Source organism: Gracilinanus agilis, chromosome 5, assembly GCF_016433145.1.
Source record: "Gracilinanus agilis isolate LMUSP501 chromosome 5, AgileGrace, whole genome shotgun sequence".
In the NCBI taxonomy this organism is placed as follows: Eukaryota; Metazoa; Chordata; class Mammalia; order Didelphimorphia; family Didelphidae; genus Gracilinanus; species Gracilinanus agilis.
Window position 1 is genome coordinate 298,442,356 of NC_058134.1, and position 9,271 is coordinate 298,451,626.

At 41.2% G+C, this 9,271-nt stretch overlaps 1 pseudogene; it reads left to right on the plus strand.

The window, feature by feature from the left end:
- The first annotated feature begins 1,679 nt into the window (after nucleotides 1–1,679).
- Nucleotides 1,680–7,921, plus strand: LOC123250259 (annotated as a pseudogene).
- The last annotated feature ends 1,350 nt before the right edge of the window (nucleotides 7,922–9,271 follow it).

The following is a 9,271-nucleotide window of genomic DNA, read 5'->3' on the forward strand; positions in this document are numbered from 1 at the left end:
CAGTCAGAAATCTGGATGGCAGAAGAATCCCTTGCTAACTGACAGATTTAAAGGAGTTAACTCACAGCTTTATGCAGGAAATGACCAATGACGAAGGAATGAACTGTGAGGAAAAGAAAAAGGTAATTGTATCTATTAAGGTTATCAAACAAGAGGAGAGGAAATGAAGAGAAAAAATATAGAATCTAAGTGTGGAAGACATCTAGAGTAGAAAGTATTTGCACTGATTACTCAACACTTGCAATAGATGTGAGCAATGTGATTAAGCAAAAATTTTCTGTTTGTGTGATGTTTGAGGAAATATCACTGGGGAGTTTACAGAAGACTGCCTTACCTTTTTCCCCCTCAGAATTCTCAAACATTCAAAAACATTAGATAAAACCTAAATGAATTTGCACTTTGTTAGGCTTCTTTCCTTCCATCAAAATCAGTGTTCTATAGTGTTTTTAAGGAGATTGCATACTGTATACTTGGCCTCAAATATTACTTTCTTCTCTTAGATTTAACAATGAGGAAAACATATTTAAATGTAGTATAAAATATTTTATCGTAGCAATGATAGCTGAAAGAGGATATTTATTGCTATTGTTATAAGGTATCTCACTGACACCCGGGATCATGGAAAGAAGGCTTATTGATAAAGAGCAGGCTTTAGTGGAGTCATCTCACCAAAGTGAAGCCCCTAACATTTGGAACAGGTAGCTCATATATGTTTTATATAAGTAACTGACTTCAGACCTGATAACAGTAATTAGATTAGAGACAGCTAGCTGTTCTTATTTAGAAACGATAAAGAATGAAGCAGGAAGGGGAGGGCCTGTTTCAGAAATGGGAAGTCTGTGAGAAGAGGGCATCAAGGACAGGGCAAGAAAGAGGGAGTGATTCAGAGAAGGGGAGTCAAGGGCTTCACAGGGTAAGGAAAAGGGGAAGAGATACAGAGAAAAAGGGCAAGACTTAAAATCCTGAAATTCTGCTTCTACATTCTGCCCTTTTGATGCACATTAAACTGCCAGTCAAGGTGCATCACCAATTGATGGGTGCTGTTATGTCATTAGGGAGAAGAGTTGGGCTCCGGTAGTACTGGACACAGAATGCTGAATGAGATGGGGAAACACTCTGAATGCATATGGAGCAAGGAGAGTTAACATGAAAAAACCGTGAAGGGGCCTAGTATTGAGGGGACTCATGACCAAAAGCAGGGTGGCCTCCAGAGCCCCCACAAATACTGAGTAAGCAATGGGTAAGAGTAACAAAGAACAGGATGATCAAGTAAGGTTCGGTGATGGTAATCATCCTGGGTTCTGGGTCCCAGTTCTTGGGGGGCAGCTATCTGCCTCAGCTATCTTCTGCTTTAGCCTGTCTGTTGGGCGATTCAGATCCTTGGTGATATGGAGTCGAGTCAGCTCCACAGGGATGGGATTCACAGTCCACTCATCTGTTGACTGGATATTCTTCATTCTGGAGTGGTGGACTTACGATGGGACAACTATAACTTTTAAGTGAAGTAGGAGTGACAAGAATAACAGTACGGGGTCCTGTCCAAATGGGTTTTAAGGGTTCCCTATTTCAATCTTTTACACAGATGTGATCTCACACTGGGCCCAAAGCATTGGCCACAGGAGTCCACAACCCACTCCACTGACTCTCCTTTGGAGCTTTCATACCAGAGAACCAGAAAGATGGATTTCAGCATATCTGTTGCTCTGAGCAAGAGATTCCAAGGAGGAAAATCATCGGGCTTGCTGAAAGTCCGGCAGAGGAGGAGGCTAGAGGAAATTAACAGGGCACTGCTCTGTGACCAGAAGTACAGTGATGAAGAAAACCTGGAGGAAAAGTTCACAGCCTTCAAGGAGATGCATATGGAATTTGACCTGAACAATGAAGGAAAAATTGACTTGATTTCCCTGAAGCAGATGATGAAGTTGGGTGTCCCAAAGACCCACCTGGAGATGAAGAAGCTAATCTCTGAGGTGACAGGTGGGGTCAGTGATACCATTTCCTCCTGGGACTTGGTGAATGTGATGCTTAAAAAACATTCAGTAGTCCTCAGCTAGTCCTGATGTTTGAAGGAAAAGCCAAAGAGAGTGCCCTCAAGCCTGCCAGTCCCCTTCCTGAGACATTGCCAGCCTGCCCTGAAGCCCCTGGTCTGCCTGCCTGCCTGCTTGCTTCCCCACCCAACACTCAGCTGGGTTTCTTGTGCCTCCTTAAGACTTTTCTTGTTCATTCCTTATTGCTTTGTGATTTTTGTTTGCTTCTTGTTGGTTTGTTTTTCTTTCATTTTTTACTTTAGAAAGTTTTAGTGATTTTTTAAAAGCACAAACTAATCTGCCTTAGGGGAGTTAGGACTGGGAGGAATTCAGTGTCTTTGGTCCCCTCCTTTCTTTTGAAGAGATGAATATTGGGGTATCACTGATGTCAAACCAAATACTCATCCTTTGAGACCACTATTTCCTTTCTTCTCTAAGGTCTCTAAGGTGAAATTAGGTGTACTCTAAACTCCATTGTGAGATAAGGGTCTTGAATTTAGGACCTGTTGATATCTTCCCACTTCTTTAAGTAGCTTTTAGGGGTGATTTGAGCCAAATTTTCACTTTACCTGCCTCTTAATGCCACCATCAGGAATCTTTGGCTTCCTGATAGTTTGCCTTTTTTTAAAAATTTTTTTAAAATTTTGAATATTTCCCCCTAGTTACATATTTCATGTTCTTTCCCTCTCCCCCAAACCTCCCTAACCCCCACACCTTAGCCGATGCACAATTCCACTGGGTTTTACATGTATCATTGATCAAAACCTAATTCCATATTATTGATAGTTGGACGAGAGTTATCATTTAGTGTCTATATCGCCAATAATATCCCCAACAGCCCATGTGTTCAAGCAGTTGTTTTTCTTCTGTGTTTCTCCTCCCACAGTTCTTCCTCTGAATGTGGCTAGTTTTCTTTCTCATTAGTCCCTCAGCCTTGCTCTGGATCCTTGCATTGCTGCTAGTAGAAAAGTCCGTTACTTTCAATCGTACCATAATGTATCAGTCTCTGTGTACAATGTTCTCCTGGTTCTGCTCCTTTCACTCTGCATCAATTCCTGGAAGTCTTTCCAGTTCACATGGAATTCCTCCAGTTCTTTATTCCTTTGAACACAATAGTATTCCATCACCAACAGACACCACAATTTGTTCCCCAACCAAAGGACATTCTCTCATTTTTCCAGTTTTTTGCCACTACAAAGAGCACGGCTATAAATATTTTTGTACAAGTCTTTTTCCTTATTATCTCTTTGGGGTATAATGCTATGGCTATGCTATGGCTAGATCAAAAGGCAGATAGTCTTTTAAAGCCCTTTGAGCATAGTTCCAAATTGTGATCCAGAATGGTTGGATCAGTTCACAACTCCACCAGCAATGCATGAATGTCTCAATTTTGCCACATTCCCTCCAACATTCATTACTCTCCCCTGCTGTCATTTTAGCCAATCTGCTAGATGTGAGGTTGATCTGATTTGCATTTCTCTAATTATTAGAGATTTAGAACACTTTCTCATGTACTTATTGATAGTTTTGATTTCTTAAACTGAGAATTGCCTATTCATGTCCCTTGTCCATTTATTGATTGGGGGATGGCTTGATTTTTTTGTACAATTGATTTAGCTCCTTGTATATTTGAGTAATTAGACCTTTACCTGAGTTTTTTTGTTATAAAGATTTCCCCCAATTTGTTGTTTCCCTTCTAATTTTGGTAGCATTGTGTTTGTCTGTACAAAAACTTTTTAGTTCAATGTAGTCAAAATGATTTATTTTACATTTTGTGATTTTTTTTCTAACTTTTGCTTGGTTTTAAAATCTTTCCCTTCTCATAGATCTGACAAGTATACAATTCTGTGCTCACCCAATTTACCTATAGTTTCCTTCTTTATATTCAAGTCATTCACCCATTCTGAGTTTATCTTGGTACTGTAATGCAGGATTTATGCAAGATCTCTTGCATTTGCAAATTACCCTGGGTAATCCTGGCAGTTAGGAGAATGGAACTTTGGCCTAGCAGGTGCCAGTCCCAAGACCTGGCAGTTTGAGCTGAGACTATAAATACCCCTGCAGAACCAACCTGGGGGTTCTGATTTCCTCGACCTCACCCAAACACCCAGCTACCCCTTGACTTCCCCTTGGGGATCCTGGGAGGTTGAAGGGAGGTTGAAGGGAGGTTGAAGGGAGGTTTGGGTTGTGGATCGTGGATAGGAAATTAGATTAGGTCAGCCTAGCAACAGGGACACCCCTAAACCAAATCATCAACTTCATCTGGCTAGCTGGTGGATCACCTAACATCAGGGGAGTTATCTCTGGCTGAGGGGCTGGTTCCCTCAACCTGATCTTACCTTCTAAGTCCATTGCCAACATTGGCCAGTCACCCTTAGCAACAGCTTCTCCAGACCCTAAACCCTCCTTCCTCAGTTTCCCCTTCTGTGTTTAAATAAACCCTTAGGCTGAAACTGTGAGTTTCTATAGTTATTTATAACATCATGCTGAGCTAAGAGGCTGAGGAGAGGGAAGAATAGCAACCACTTAACTCCAAAGGAAGTTCTGGGCAAGCATCCATTTTATTCAGGAAGTGTGTGAGCTTCACTTCCTGTTGAGTTCTGCTTTCACTCCAGCAGGGAGGCGCTCCTCACTCTCCACCTTAAAGGAGCTTACAGACAGCAGGGAGACTGACTGGGCATCACAGCTCAGGCTACACATCCTTGGCGGACTAAAATCACCAGCTACAGTATAGGGTGTGAGATGTTGATCTAGGCCCAATCTCTCCCATATTGTTTTCCAATTTTCCCAATAGTTTTTGTCAAATAGCAGGTTTTTGTCCCAAAAGCTGGGTGCTTTGGGTTTATCATACACTGTCTTGCTGACATCACTTACCCCAAGTCTATTCCACTGATCCTCCCTTCTATCTCTTAGCCAGTACCATATTGTTTTGATGACTGCTGCTTTATAGTATAGTTTAATATCTGGTACTGCTAGGCCACCTTCCTTCATATTTTTTTCATCATTTCCCTTGATATTCTTGGTCTTTTGTTCTTCCAAATGAAGTTTATTATAGTTTTTTCTAATTCAGTAAAAAAGTTTTTTGGTAGTTTGATAGGTATGGCACTAAATAGGTAAATTAATTTGGGTAGAATGGTCATTTTTATTATGTTAGCTCCTCATGAGCACTCAATGTTTTTCTAATTGTTTAAATCTAGTTTTAATTGTGTGGAAAGGGTTTCATGGTTGTGTTCATATAATTCCTGTGTTTGTCTTGGCAGATAGATTCCTAGGCATTTTATATTGTCTATGGTGATTTTAAATGGAGTTTCTCTTTCTAACTCTTCCTGCTGCAATGTGTTGTAAATATATAGAAATGCTGATGATTTGTGTGCTTTTATTTTGTATCCTGCAACTTTGCTAAAGTTGTTGATTATTTCCACTAACTTTTTAGTCGATTCTCTAGGATTTTTTAAGTAGACCATCCTGGAGCACAGGCAAAACAGCTGGCTACCACTAAAGTTTTCCCCATCTTCTCTGTGCTCTCAGATGCTCCTACACTTCTCTGTCTTCAAGAGCTCCTGCCAGTCAGCCTTTCAATTTGGTATGATCCAGTCCTCCTATGTTCTTTTGCTAGCTCTAAGCCCCCAGTTTCTGTCACCATGAATGAAGGGAGGTGAAGGTGCTGAAATCAAGCTTCCAGGATTGGGAGGGGAAGAGAGTGTGGAAGAAAGAGCTAAAAAGTTGAGCCCAACAGAGTATCATGAGAAAGTTACAACACCTCTAGGGGCCAATAATGACTTGGGGGGCTGTAGGGTGGTGGTGTGTGTGGGATAAGCTAACTCCTCAGTGGCTGAGATGTGAAGGTGATTGTTGGACAAGGCTTTTCCTGGGGCAAAAAAGATATGAGAAAAAGAGGAGGGGCTTTTAGAGGTCTCCCTTCTAACTTTAGATCTGTGACCCTCACTGGGAGTCAGCACAATCTCAGACCCGTTTCAAGAGAGAATCTTGAGAAGAGCATCACAGGCCAGTGGGGAACTGATAAACTCTAGTACCAAAATGCCATCCCTGACTCTGTATGAAGAACTAGCATTGGGACCCTAGGGAAGAGGAGAAAGCCTTTCTGGCCATGACGTGGCAGGTTTTACTCTCTGTGGAAAGCTTTAATGCTTCTTGATAGTAAGGGCCTGGTGTCTTACAAATCTCGGCTGGCCTTTGTTTTCAAATTGCCCCTCATTCAGCTTTCTCTGAATGGAATATCTGTGAGGCATCCCAAAGGTGTTATATTCTAGAAACAGAATTTTGGAATTTTAGCTCTAAGGGATTTTGGAACATAGAATATTAGAATTGAAGACCCTTTGGTCTTGTAACATCAGAAAATAGCAGAGACTGGTACTATCTCTTTTGGAAGAAACAGAGACAAAGAGGTAGCCAGAAGGAAATTCTAAGTCGATGCTTTGTGTAAATCCTACACTAGATGAGAACCTCAGGACATACCTTTATGGTCTGGCATGAACATAAGGAATCCATTTGCCTGGGCTATCCAACTTACTCCCAATGACTTCTGCCTCCTGCCTTGCTAAGATTCAGAAAGCTAAACCTTTGAAATTCTTGTAGGAAATTGAAAAATTAGTCTCTTCACTCATGGTTGGCAGGCTGTGAGTGCCCTTAAATCTAACCTGCCTGGCCTTGTGCCATTCCCCTCTGGAAGCAGAATTCCAGTGGGTCTGTGGAAGGGGCTTATTACATAGAATTTATGCACCATCAACTCTAGGACAGGATGGCTATCTAAGCCCCAGGGCAGCAGCTGTTTCAGAATGCCAGCTTGGTAGCCTTTACCAAGAAATGCTGTAGAACCAGAGCACTGTAGAAAATGTGGCAAATATGGACTTTGTCACTGGATAGGTTCCCCTGGTAGGGCGAGAGTGGCTCCGTGTTAGTGGATTATTTGGTATTGTTAACAACGACCCTATGAGAGGGAGGAAGGCTCTGGAAAATGTAAGTAGCCCTATCTATGAATATTAGGATGAAACAACTGAATGTCCCCCATTCTGAGGAGGGCTTGGCCTATACTATGTCTTCCTCCAATCTTAATTTAATTGTGATAGATGCTGCTAAGCAAAGAACTTTCTGAATTAGCTTGGAGACCGGGTGGATAGCCTAAGAGAGAGAACTGTGTCATTGGCTCATGTGGGCCTACCCAGTCCTGACAGGTTCAGGAGCGAGGAAAGCTTTCTGGCTTTGAGTGACTGAATTTTGGCCTAAATAACTGCCAGTATGTGCAGACATAGTTGAAGCTTAACCTTTGAAACATTCCTGCCTACACATCCTACCCTTATTATTATTATTTCCTTGAGATGACCAACAGAGTGAGCAGCTGGTCCAAAGCAACGTTTCCTGCTCCTTCCCACCTTTTAAACTGTTGTCTTTTTCCCTGGGATGTGCTTTAAGCAAGATGGAGTTTAATTTGGCATCCCTGTCAGATACAGTGTAAGGGATTATGAAGTAAGGAAAGAAGGAGCTGGGCTTCTTTCAGTGGGTTCTGTGGCTTTCTACGACCCCAGGAAAACCTTGAGGATTGATTCCTTCTACTTCTACAAGAAATGGGAGTGAGTGCTTTTGTTCACAAGCTCTGAAAAGAGGCACAGAGGAAGGGGTCTCTTTGAAAGGGGTCTTCTCTGAGAAAGCACATCAACTCCTTCTCCATGGCTCTTTGAGACTCAGAACCTGTTGGAATTCCCCTTTGCACAGAGCCATTTCTGGGAAGGGTGATACCTTGGATGGATGTGGGGAGCTGCCCCCTGCCTTTGGGACTCTCCTTTTCTGCTGCAGACTTACAAGCTCCAAAGGCCAAATCTGACCCACTGATAACTCAACAGATTCTACCACGGGCATACAAATGCGAGTGTATGTAAAGTGCTTGATTAATCTTAAAATGCTATATGATCTCAATATTTATTCTACACAACAGAAACTATCATTAAGGGAATGGAGAGGAAATGCACAGATGGATGGATGGATAGATAGATAGATAGATAGATAGATAGATAGATAGATAGATAGATAGGAATGGTTTCTCCATGCTCTCTGTAGCATCCCCAGTTTGAAATAAAGACAAAAAGCTTTCTGTGGGAAGTAGGAAACAGTGGAAGGTTTGGGAAAGGAAGTTTTGTTAAAAAAAAAAGGAAGCAAAAAGAATGAAAATAGTACCTAAATACCCAAAGAAGAAATACAAAAAGCAAAAACAAACAGAACAAATCAAACCAAAATGAAAGAAAATCTAATGGAACAACCAGAACTCCCACTTTCTACCAGAAGGTGTCATTAGGGGGCCAAGTTTGGTAAGGCACTCATTCCCTTTTATTCTATCATCAAAACAGAAGTATAAGAGCTGGCCTTTGAACCAATGAGGCCTATGTTCAGCTCCTAGATATGACATATTAGCTGTGTGACCCTCAGGAGGTCAATTAAACTTTCACTGTCTTCAGAAATGCTAATATTATAAATTGCAGTAAAAATGTTGATTTGTTTTGGTAGTCAGTTACTTTATCTGTAAATTCTTAATGCCTAGGAAATCACAAGTCTTTTCTGTTCTCCCAAAGAAGACAGGAAGAGATTTCTTTTTAGCTTAATTTTTTCTCTTCCTACTGAGTAGACCAGAGAGATGGTCTTCCCTTTGGTCTCTCTTTCTATTAGTCCTTGCTATAGAACTTCCTATTGTGGTTCAAGAGGGGAAGTTCATGGCAACCACTTTCACATGTCAGTTAAGACAGAGGGTCTCAATGAGGTGATCTAGAGCCTGTGTTCATGGCCATCCTTTTTGCTTTATATTTCCTTTTCTGAGTATCAGTAAACATTAGGATGGATGAGAATAGTCTTGATGACAACCTTTTGAGTTCAAGTGGTTGTAGTTCATAGGTCTGTTGGTCAGGGACACCTAGTGGTTGGGAGATTTTTTTTTTCATTAGAGAAGATGAGTACCAACAAAAGGATGAGTTTAGGCTCTGACCTGGATTCCCAGAATATATCTGACTTAAGTGAATTATGTGGACAGTACAGAACTGAGAAGTCCATTTTCTTTCCATTGAATAGGAATTGATTTCCATCCATAGGATAGGTTACTTCAATATAAAAGAATGGCATATGACCACAAGGAAGCAAGATAACTCTTATTCATTGTTTAAGGAGTAATAGAAAGTGGAGACTTCCAATTGATTTGACATTGATGTTTCTATTGTGTGGATAGAATTTTTTACTCCCCAGGA